Here is a 12,295-nt window from a genome sequence, read left to right as displayed (position 1 = left end):
AATAAGCCAAATGCACGAGGAAATGGCTATTCACGAAAAGGTAAACACTCGCCAGGCATTTGCTAAATATGGGGGCTTTAAAAACACTTCTGTTTTACCTGAGACTTTGGGGCAGATTGACAGTGGAAGGTGACATTAAAAAAGAAAAAAGAAAAAAAGACAACTCACTGAACCACAGCAAACAGATTTTCGCGTAATCGGGGCACCTCCGTTTCTGAATGAAGACGCCTGACTGAACAAGAGGGCAGCATGTCTGGGCTGCCCACATGCTGACAGGACAGATGGGTGCTCAGCCCACGCCACAGTCACCCGGGAGCTCCAGAGGCGCGATGCCAGGACCTCGCCTCGAGGTTCTGATCCAACCAGGCCAGGGTGGGGCCCCGGCATCTGCATTTCTCACAGGTCTCGGGAGTTCCCTGTGTGGTCCGATGGACACCAGCGACACAAACCCTCATTCAGTTACTCTATGTGCAAGATCACGACATACAGAGACAGAAAGTACTAATGAAAACCTAGAAACAAATCACGCTTTTGTATGCAACCATGTGTCTACAGACTCAGGCACCACGTGTGTGAACGCACAAGCATGTGGTGTACACTCACATGCGTGAACACGTATGTATGCACTCACACACGTGAACACATAAGTATGCATGTATACAGTCACATGCATGAGCACGCATGTATCCTCACAGAGCACAGACACTGTTCCAGATTCTAGTGCCTTCTCTTGATTTGGGGGTCTAAAGGTGCCTATTGTTGGAGAAAACAAGCATCTGTGTATAAGAAATTCCCCTAAAAATTGCTTGTTGCTCCCAGTATCAGCATCCAGAACACTAAAAACATGTTTAGTAAAACGTGAAAAAAATCACGAGGAAAGTACCGCCAAGCAGCACTGCGGAGTTCATGCGTAAATACCATCCAGCTCTACTTTTCTGAATTCCAGTGGAGCCTCTCAGACCCCAAGAACTCCTTCTAATAATTTAAGTCCTGCAAAGAGCACACAGCCTTTGCTCTCAGAAACTTCTAATGAAATGTCCCAAATTAAAAGCAAACATTTTCTTAATATTTCCAAATATTTGCAGGAGGACAAATACTGAGCTTTTAGCTAGGCTTCACTTGAATGATTTCAAATTTAGCCACCCAAATTGCTGACATCCAGACTGCAAAGATTCATGGGCACAAAGCAATTACCCTCTGTCGACAAAAGAGCAGAATTCTAAGTTTTATCCCACACTGCACTGTCATTTCATTTTTTGCAATAATTTAAAAAGCATTTTTAAAGGAAAGAAAAGCTGATGCAATCAACTGTTGTAAAAAGGAAAAAAAAAACTATGTTTGCCAAGAATGTTGTTAAAAGCGCAGAAAAAAATGCATGTACAATGATAGTGGGCACATATGTGGGCAATAGAAGAATATAGCTAGAGACCTAAAATATGTAATTATATGCGCTAAATATCGACTCGGGATACATATGATACAATTATAAATTATAGATCCTATATATTATATAACATATGAGGCTGACAATTAAGTTTGCAAACTTGTTGCAACAGTGTTGCAACCTTTTTTGGTATCAGAGGATTATTCATTATGAATTTGTACCAACTGGACAAACAGTTAACCAGTTTACTATTTGGAGTGCTGAAAAGGCTGCATGAAAAAGTTAGACAACTGAACTTTTCACCATAATTCATGGCTCTTGCATCACGACAATGCACCAGCTCACAGGGCACTGTCTTGAGGGAGTTTTTAACCAGTAAACAAATAACTGTATTGGAACACCTCCCTACTCATCTGATCTGGCCCCCAATGACTTCTTTCTTTATCCAAAGATAAAGGAAACATTGAAAGGAAGACATTTGGATGACATTCAGGACATCAAGGGTAATACAATGACAGCTCTGATGGCCATTCCAGAAAGAGTTCCAAAATAGCTTTGAAGGGTGGACTAGGTGCTGGCATCGGTGCATAGCTTCCCAAGGGGAGTATTTCGAAGGTGACCATAGTGATACTCAGCAATGAGGTGTGTAGCGCTTTTTCTAGGATGAGTTTGCGAACTTAATTGTCTGACCTCATACATGTATCTTAAGTTCCTATATTTATAACAAAGAGTGTCTTGAGGAAATAGGACTATCGTCCTTATACCTAGGGGAACTGTTACATAGTTAAATTATGACTGTTTCCCTGGTAAATTAAAAGCAACCATTTACACTTCCAGAGACTTTGAGTAAAGAGACAAAGAGGAGATTTGTCTCCATTACCCCTGGAGGTTGCGGACGAACCCTGGGGCTGCAAGTGGCCTGTCGCTGATTCTAGGTTAGCGTCCATGGCTGCTGTGGCTGTGGGGACTCAAGGATCAGGGTCCCTTCATCACGAGTGGCTGCACGGTGTGTAGCTGCCGGGCAGCCACCAATGGCTGCGACTCTGGACCTGACGTGCTGCTCCCGCCCTCCCCTCTGCTGCTGCCCAGTCCCCTTGCATAACTGGAATGGGACACCTGCTGAACTGCTCCCCATTTCCCCAAATGTCCACCGACAAAGGAAGGGATCAAGAAAATGGGGCAGATACAGACAACGGAGTATTGCTCAGCCGTGAACAAGAAGGAAGTGCCGCCATCTGCAACGGCAGGGATGGGCCTGGGGGCCTGTGCAGACCTGTGTCTGCATCTGAAGGCTTTGTCTTATCCTGCCCCCTTCCCTTCACGCTCCACCCTCCACAGGCATCTCTCCCAGTACAATCACTTAACATTTTCGCTGCAATGTTCGCCTGTGATCGAATGATATTTCCATGCTGCTGACTACGGTGCTCGACTTTACCTGAGGAGCTCACTGTTCCAGAAAGGAAGTTTAGGAAAGTAGATGTATATTTTTCTATGTTGTTGTGTTTTTCAAGAAAAATAACAACAGAAAATTTGTACACTTGAAAGTAATCACTTATTTTAATAAAATGTAGTGCCTTAACTGCATTTACTTAAAAATATAAATATGGGGCAGCACATATACTACAATTGGAACGATACAGAGATTAGTATGGCCCCAGCACAAGGATGACATACAAATTTATGAAGCATTCCATAATTAAAAAATATAAATACTTTAATTATTTTCTGTGGATTTTTGACACATTTTGGTGAACAAACTTGAAATCAGGTAATGCAGTGAAACGGTTAAACAACCGATTCTATCTTGCTATCGGCTCCAGGACGACCTGAGCAGGCAGACATCTAGGCTGGGTGTGGGGACGGTGGTGGTGGAGGAAATCGGGTGCTTTGTGTCTTCAGCACTCACCCCACAGTCTTCACGTGGGTGCTGGGCTCAGGCCTCATTGAGTAGAGCCCCACTTCCTGGCACTCTCCAGTTACCTCAGAGGTGGGCACATGGTACAGTTAGGAGGATACAATTATAACTAGGACAGCTGGTGGGGCTGTGGGAACACAGACATGCTGTCCCCTCTGGGGTTAATGAGCTGGTAGAATGCAGAGTTGGAGCTGCTGGAGACCATCTTTGCCACCTCATGGAAGGGCCTGTCTAAGAAAGAAGCAAAGCCAAGGGATGGAGAAAGACAGATGCTTGGGGACAGTCCTTGAGCTCCTGGATCCAGCCGTACCTGAAGCACATAGGATTTTGAAGTTATCGGAACCAATACTGTGTGTGTGTGTGTGTGTGTGTTTTACCACTGGATGTTGGGCATTTAAGCAAAGAACTAAATGATTCCTGTAGTGGCCACATCTTTCATTGTCCTGCTTCTTCCGGGACAGACATCATCTCCGTTGCACAGGCAGCACATGTCTTAGGCGGGCCCACTCACAGCACCTGGCCACAGTGACCGGCCCAACAGTCACTAAGTGCCCTAAGCCCCCGCTGGGCCAATACAAGTCCCGCCCTGGTTTTGTTTCCAATTACAGGCTGTGAAGGGACATTCCCTCGTCCTGTCTGGTCATGAGCCAGGTGAGGAAGCAAGTGGAACTGCCTATGGCCATGGTCTCATGACAGCGCTGGATGTGGAGGGAGCCACGTGGACCCAGACTGGAAAGGCCGGCCAGGATGGAGAGCTTAGAACCGAGGGCAGTTCCTCAGTCTTTCCTCATCTCTCTTGGCCTTGCCGGTCTGGGGAGTAGTGTTCAGTTATTTGGTAGAGTCCCTTGATTTGCATATGTCTGTTGTTTTCTCATGATTAAGTTGAGGTTATACATTTTGGGGAAGAGTACCACAGAGGTGATGTGCTTTTCTCAGCATGTCATAATCAGGGGTACATTCACCCTATTTTGAAACTATTTGAAAAGGCTATGGCTTCCATTTATAAGTTCTAAATGACAACCAGTCATCGTCACAATCATCATCACCACCACCATCACCACCACCATCACCATCACCATCACCATCTCCATCACCACCATCATCACCACCATCACCACCACCATCACCACCACCACCACCATCACCACCATCACCACCACCATCACCACCACCACCACCACCACCACCACCATCACCACCACCACCACCACCATCACCACCATCACCACCACCATCACCATCATCACCACCTTTTACGACTGCCAACTATGTGTGAATTATTCTGTGGGAATTATTTCACACTCACTGGCTCATTAACTCCCATGAAAATCTTACACGATCGGTACTGGTACAATTACTGCCTCCACTGACCAAAGGGAGACTAAGTAACTGGCAGTAAGTGGTTAAGTTGGAAACTGAATCCAAGTCTTAGTGACTGCATAGACCATATTTTATGCACTCCATCTTGAATCTGACCCATTGCTGTCCCTATAGTGTTCAGTGCGGCAATGCATCTACCTTGCCAAACTCCCTTGAAGGTGGTCGTGGCGATGTGATACCTTTTGGGCAATGGGAAATGAGCTGATGGGTTCTGGGAATGTTTTGCTTTTCTGATCTAGTCTGCGCCCATTCCTGCTTCATTCTTTTTCCTGCTTGGAATGTTGACCGGTGGCTGGAGGTGTGGCAGCCTTCTTGCAACCATGAGGCAACAGACATGAGCAAGAAAACCAACCTGCTACAGATGCTGCTGTAAAAAGAAAGAAAACCTTGCCTCCCTGTTATCATTTCTGAGCAGCTCTGGACTCCTCGTCACAAGTCACAAATAGGATTTTATTTTTGTTTTGTTGCTGTTGTCAGGTACTCGTTATTTTCAGCCATGTGTGATCCTAATGGACCCTCAAACACAAATACAGCTTCCTTCTCGTTAAGTAAGGTATGATTGTAATAACTATGTACAGTGCTAGGTGGGTCAGGGGATCACTTCTTAAATTAGATAAATGTCTAACCACTAAGCTGTACACCTGAAATTAATATAATATTGAACGTCCAAAAAAAGGTAGGATTGTTTCCAAACTTTTTTCTAACATTTTAGTTTACTTTGGGGGTCACAAACTGAAATGGCTGTAGAGGGGCAGAAAACATAAATAAATGAGTTAGGTGTGAACTAGAAAGCTCCCTCCCAGCTGTCAGATCCTTCAGCCTCTTTCAACAGCTAGCTGTCAGATCATCTGGCCTGTAAAAAGGGGGTCAAGCGCTACCAGATATTCCATTTCCTACGAGAAGCTATAAATCCTATTTTTAATATAAACACTAATGTAACAATTCCAGATTTTAAAATCTTGGCCACTATTTAAAAACTTTAAGGGCAAACGTGTTGTATTACATCCGACCCAAGGACCTTGAATTTTCAACCTCTGACTTAGAATAACAAGCTAACTTCATGATATTTATTTATTTGGGGGATACAGGAGAAGGAAAACTCAAGGAGGCATGCTGGGACTTTTCTGAACTTTGGACTGGCATAAACACAGCAAAAACAAGTTGACAGATAGTGTCTTTTCATACTGCCATCATTCATCAACTCCAAAGCTGGAAACCGTGAAATACTACGACAGGAGACCCATTCTTCCTGCCTCGCTGTGTCTCTAATTGTAGCACCCATACCAGTGACCCCACCTTCATTCTGATGACAAACGGCCACTCCAGTAAGAGCACATTAAAATCCCCCTCTCGCCCAAAATCTGCTTTTTTTTGTTGTTGTTGTTGTTGCAATATTACTTGAAGCCTGCAGGGAGCAGGAAAGATGAGTCCTAGTTTAGTTAGGAAACCAGACAGAGAAAAAAAATTCTCCAAGCTCATGCAGGAGGACGTATGACACTGCCTGGGGGAAATGGGAAGCTGCCTGACTCTCAATCCCTTTTTGTAGAGGTTCTGGCTCCAGAGAAGGGTGTGTGTGTGTCTGTCTGTGTGTGTGCATGCGTGTGTGCGTGTGTGTGCGCGCTTGGTGCGGGCTGGGAGGAATGAATGCTTTTTCAGTTGCTGTCACATGCAGTGTGGACGTTCAGAATATTTAGCCCCCACCCCATCGGCGAGAATGGCCACCTAACCCATCGGACACCAGCCGTAAACTGTGGGTTCAGCCACCAGTGCCACCCTGTCTACCCACGCGGTTACAGGGAAGAGCCAAAGGCATGAACACGCGGGGAGGAGAGGAAACTCGGTTACAGGACAAGGCACCTGCCACGGGCAGCTGACAAACGTTTCATGTCTTGTCTCTGCCACAGAAGTGCTGCTGGCTAAGTAAACAACTGCTTCCACACCTATTTCAGTGCGTTTTAAAGTCTGTAGAGAAACATGCCTTTCCGAACCTGCCGTGAACGTCCCCTCTTTTTTGTTTATTGGGGGTGTTACTCATAGCTGATAAAATTCAACTCTTTCAAGCACACAGTGCGATGAGTTTGGGTAACTGTACAATCACCACCACCAGTCGAGACCTGGAAATCCCGTCACCCTGACAAGTTTCCTAATATGCTTTCAGACCTGGCTTCTTGCCCCCACGCTGACCACAGGCAATCGCTTGTGTACTTTCGGTCATTACAGTTTGATTTTCCGGGATTTCGTGCTGGTTTTCACGCACCACCTGCTTCTCGGCAGTTCTGTGACCACAGCCATTTGGCTGCTCATCCCCTAAAGGGACACATCCCAGTGTCTCTGGTCGTATTTACACCATTCTGGCGTTACGACCACAAAGACCACAAAATAAGGAACAGAACACGAAGCCATTCAGCATCTCTCCCTCACACACCGAGAGCCGTTTTGTAAGAAACACACACATTGGTGACTCCTTACAATTGGGAAATACAGTGTCTGTGAGGACACACGGAGGCGAGTGATTGCTTTTCCACATAGAATGCCGTCTGATAAAGGAACTCAGCGGCACGGCCCTGCCCTTTGTCTGCGGCATACTTGGCACTGAGACTGCACCTGACTTTGCAGGTCTCAGAAGTGGTGTAACCTGTGCTCTCTCTGCGCCACGAGGCGTGCATACGTCTTGGGTGGCGACTGTGCTGTTCTGTTTCCTTTACCTTTAACCATCGTGTGGGATTGGAAGCGAACGCCTCATGGGGCGGGTGTGATAGCTTTATTAGAAGGCCACCTGCTTTGAACGGCCACAAACATGTCCATGGCTTCACGTCCGTTCAATAGAATCCGATTTTCGGGGAGCCATGATCGCCCTCACTAGTCTCCCTTTTCTTTCTCACGAATGATCGTCCCATTTTCACATCTGCCTGCCTCAGGCCCTTGGGACTCACACGTGAGCTGTGTCCACTACTGATGCCGTCAGTCCAGAGCTAACGCGCAGCACCGTTTCCATCACTGAGTTTTACACTTAGGTCCCTTGTGCTGAGCCACTGATCTTTTATGAATTTGGAAGAGATGCCAACACAGCAGAATCCATTCACACTGCAAACTTAACAACTGCACAGGAAACACACTGATATAAAAACACGGCGGCTGATATTGAGTCTACCCTGACAACTGAATGGTAGCTGGAAATGAGACCTCAGAACATCTGGTTCTTGCAACACAGACATCACTTTAAAGTCGTAATGACTATTAAGAACATAACGTGGTTCTTTGCTAATTGTAATTAATCTTATACTTAAAACTTACGACATACATAATTTCATTGCTTTGTCCTCTGCAGTTGTCAGTCACGTGCTGGCGAGCATCTGTCAGGAAAAGGGGGAGGGAGAGGCACAGCCCTGCGTGTCTGTGGATGTCCACTCGGTTTGGCCAGAGAAATCAGTGATGGGTGAGTGGGTCCAGGTGAGGATGGAGAGGAAAGCGGTGGCTGGACACGAAGCACCTTGGGACCAGAGTGTGGCCGTGTTTATATTTTAGCGGCCACTGTGTGGAGAAAGGTTGGGCAAGGGTAATAAAACAGGAGACCCGGAGATTCCGCAGGCAGTTTGTAGAAGTTCAGAGAGGTGAAGGCAGCCTGGCCCAGCAGGGACAGATGGGAGAGGAGGTTGGCTCGAAGACCTATTAAGGAAGATGTAGTTCAGATGCCAAGGGGACTTCTGACTCTGGGGGTGCACATGTCAGCATGGAGAAGAGGGAGGAGTCAGGACTCCCTGCTTCTGAAACAGGAAGCACTGGTGGATGAGCAGGTTTTTTAGGGAAAAATGCCGCTGTTGGTTTTGGACATCTTGAGTTTATGCTTTCCACGGGACCACGGAGGTGCTTGTGGCACAGATACTGGAGCGGAACATACAAATGGCTGTAATTCCTATTCTAAATCATCAGCTGGCGTTAACTGGACCCACAAGTTAGCCGAAACCACAGAGATGGATGAAGCCCCTCAGAATGGGTGTCATCCCGGAAAACGAAGAGGCAGAGGACGGCACCCTAAAAGGACATGTATCAAGGCTTGGCCCGAAGGACATGAGCCACGTGAAGGGATGGTGGGACAATAAGACGAAGGGGGTACTGTGGCATTTCAGGGGAGAGCGTTTTTTTCAAGGGAGAGACTGTGGTCCATTTTGTCAAATGTTGCTGAGAGTTCAAGATGAAATTAGGAAACGTATTTTTTTTTTTTTAACAGCAAGTATTTGGCTTGGTTACCTGGCTAGAACATTTTTAACCTAATGATAGATGACAATGGATTGGGGTTGAGAGGGAACAGGAGATGGGGGTGAACCTCGTGAGTGTTGGTGGCGTGTTCAGATGTGAAGCTGTGAAAAAGCCTGAAACAGGGCAGAAGCAGGAGGGACACCTAACACAGAAAATCATTCCTTTCTTCCCCCTTTTTACCATGGACAGAACTTTGTGTTTATGCCTGGGGAGGACAGCTGTAAACAGCGATGGATGGGATACGCAGGACAGAAAAGGGGACACTGGTGAGACGGCCAGTGGGATTCAGAGAAAAGCAGGTGCAGCTATGACTCTCAACAGAGGAAGGAAAACTCACCCACTGACAAGAGGGGAGGGAGTGGACCGACTACAGATGCAGGTGGGAGGCCAGGCCATCTGTTTCTAACAGTTTCGAATTTCTCCGCGAGGCCGGAGCTGAGACATCGCCTGAGCTGGATGAGTTGGACAAGAAGAACGTGGAGCAGGAAGGAAGAACACGGCCGTTGCGAGCGGAGGCGAGGGCCTGGTGAGCAGACGTGGGCTCTGGTCCGGCCCTTCACCTGGGGAGCAGCTCGTCACGGCGGCTGTTTCTCAAGGGCGCTGTGCTCTGCTGCAGCGTCAGTTCCGGCACGTGTTCGTGGGCACCTGTTGTTTCGGTCGGCACCCACACCCTCTGTCTCTGCTGTTGGTCACAGCCTCCCTGTTTTCCTCAGGGACTCAGCTCTGCCCCGATCTCAGGCCGTGGGTAGTGTGCAAGCCAAGCCTTCTACTCCATTCTCCCTGCTCACACTGCCCAGCGGTGGGCAAGGAACCCAGCCTCTGCCCGTCAGTCCCACTTCCGGGACGCTGTGAGCTCGTGCGGAGAGGGGTGGCGCGCTCTATCGTGGTGCTGACAGTGTGGACCACGGAACCCCATGTGGTCCATTCTACCTGAGAGCAAAGCCAACACGAGGGAAGCTGCATGGAGACTGACCCTCACGTAGGGTTTGCCCCAAATCAGGAATGTCCCTGGAGTATGGGCTACAAGGACGAACGAATCCTTGGCCATGCCGATGAAGGGTTCTGGCTGCAGCAGAAGGGCACAGCCTGCGGGATCTGGGCGTGGGGAGGAAAGCTCTCCGCCCTCCCTAAAATGAAAAATGTGATAGGACGTGGTGATTGATGGGAGCTGAGAGCTGGAGGAGGGCGGGAGCTTTCCTGTGGGGGTGACTGAACGGCCGGTGATGATGTTTAGAGAACACGCAGGTCAGGAGTTGGGGCGATGCCAGGTTTGGTTACAGATGAGCTGACGTGGTTGGATCACTGTAGGCAGAGAAACCCCCAACATGGTGGGGATTCAGCAGAAGCGGGGTTAGACGGACAATCTGGTTCGCTTCTCTTAGCGCTGAGAAGTGAAGGTACAGAAATGGGTCAGGAGTAAGGAAGAGAAACAGAGAGAATAAGGCTGAAGGTAGGACCCTGAGAGCGGGGATGCATGGATGAAGAAAAGAGTGTCAGAGAGGTTGCAGGAAAACCAGGAATCCTGGGAAGTCGCAGGATAAAAAGCAGGTAGATGTTACGAGACTAAATATCCACCAGTGACACGCAGGAAGATGAGACAAGACAGGTGGCTGGCCATCTGCGGGGGTTGGTGTGGCGGCCGAGGAAACAGGTTCAGAACCTTCTTTGGACTAAGAAGACCTCTTGCCAAGGCCAGGGAATGGACAAACTCTTCCCTGCCACCTCAGCTTCCAGCACAACCAGAGATGAAAGCAGAGAGAAGCACACAGAATTTTTGGAAAGGACAAAAATCGTGCCGTGATGAGGCTCGGTAATGCCGAGCAGGTGTTAGCCAGCTGTTTTCGAGCTGGGGGGCTCCAGGCACCGACCACACCATCAGGGTGAGGCCTCTCCGGGCCCTGAGACCGGAAATTTAGCGAGAGCTTTGTCATCTTCTAGTCAGTGTGCTTCACAGCCTCTGGGTCATGACACTGCTGCTCTTTTCACATCCGTGTCCCCGTGTGGGAACAACACCGAGTCCCTTTCGCCCTCCAGACGACCTCAAGGACACGGGGACTACACCAGACTCTCACTGACCTTTTGGGAGGAAGCGAGGGTTTGCTGGGTGGAACGGATGGGCCGTTCTCACCTTTGCAGAGTGGACACTGCTATTAGAAGAGCGTAGCCCGTGTCCTGCCATACAGGACTGTCCGCCGCCTATGGAACTCCATCTTCTCTACTGTGTGTTTCTAGACCTTTCTCTTCTGTTCCTTCCAGATGTCAGTCTCCAACCCGCAGATTCTTGATTTCCTTTCACGATGTGTGACAGCATCTGCTTCATTTTCATCCTCTCTTTCCAAACCTTGTCGTGAGGGCTAGAGCCGGTGGCCGTGCAGAGTGGGGACGGGTCCTGGCTGCCTGTGTCCTCAGACAGCTACTAAAATGGCTTCCTAAACTTTGTGTCAACCTCGCTTCCTAAGCCCACCCTCTCTCTGGGTCCCTCTGCTCGGCAGAGGTCAGTCTGGACAGAGCCTGGAACGGTCACCAAACGAGGCCGTCCTCTCCTGTCTGGAGGAAGCAGCCGCAGGCGCCCTTGAGGCTGACCTAGTTTGCGCGGCAGAATCTCATCATGCTGAGAACGGGGTGCTAGCAGCAGCAGTTGTCCTGAGGAAAAGAGGTGACAAAAACTCTGGTCTCCTGGACTGGGGCCCCCACAGTTGCTGGGAGGCAGACAGATCGCCAAAACCACACTGAATGGCGTGTCCCCAAAGTACCCATATTGGGTACTGAATGACCCAAAGAGGGGGACCCATCAGGAGCACCCCACTCGTCTGTGTGGGTGACTCAGCGTCAGCACAAAGGCCGAAAGATTTTGTTGAGGAGCACGTGGTCCCACCTTCTTCAGTGTCGTGCTTTGGGGAGTGGGTGCTATGGGCTAAACTGTGTCATCCACCTCCCTCCCCCCCAGTTCTCATACTGAACCCCTAACCCCCAATGTGACTGTGTTTGGACCTTTAAGGAGGTAACTAGGATCCAATGAGGCCCTAACGGTGGGCCCTGGTCTAACAGGGCGGTGCCCTGACAAGAAGAGAAGAGACACACAACTCTCCCCTGCCCCCTCCCTGCACGCACAGAGGAAAGACCACATGAGGACACAGTGAGAAGGCGGCCGTCTGCAAGCCAGGAAGAGAGCCCTCCCCAGACACCAGCTCTTGGACGTGCAGCCTCCGGAATGGCGACAAGTAAATGTCTGTTGTGCAAACCCCCAGTCCATTGCACTTCATTACGGTCGCTCGAGCAAACATGTGACAGTGGACTGTTAACTCCGGCGGCGCCTGTGAGGAGCCACCATGCAGGCCCGTCTCAGACCTGGTTAGCAA

At 48.8% G+C, this 12,295-nt stretch overlaps 1 protein-coding gene and 1 pseudogene across 1 annotated transcript in view; one reads left to right on the top strand and one right to left on the bottom strand.

Annotated features, from left to right (window-relative positions):
- Positions 1-12,295, bottom strand: part of LOC117017899 (transmembrane protein 132D-like) — a 131,158-nt gene that overhangs the window by 20,532 nt on the left and 98,331 nt on the right. The gene's annotated exons all lie outside the window — the stretch shown is intronic.
- LOC117017911 (uncharacterized) lies at positions 2,991-3,084 on the top strand (annotated as a pseudogene).

This window comes from Rhinolophus ferrumequinum, chromosome 25 (genome assembly GCF_004115265.2).
Source record: "Rhinolophus ferrumequinum isolate MPI-CBG mRhiFer1 chromosome 25, mRhiFer1_v1.p, whole genome shotgun sequence".
NCBI classification, from domain to species: Eukaryota; Metazoa; Chordata; class Mammalia; order Chiroptera; family Rhinolophidae; genus Rhinolophus; species Rhinolophus ferrumequinum.
This window is presented reverse-complemented; position numbering and strand designations above follow the sequence as displayed.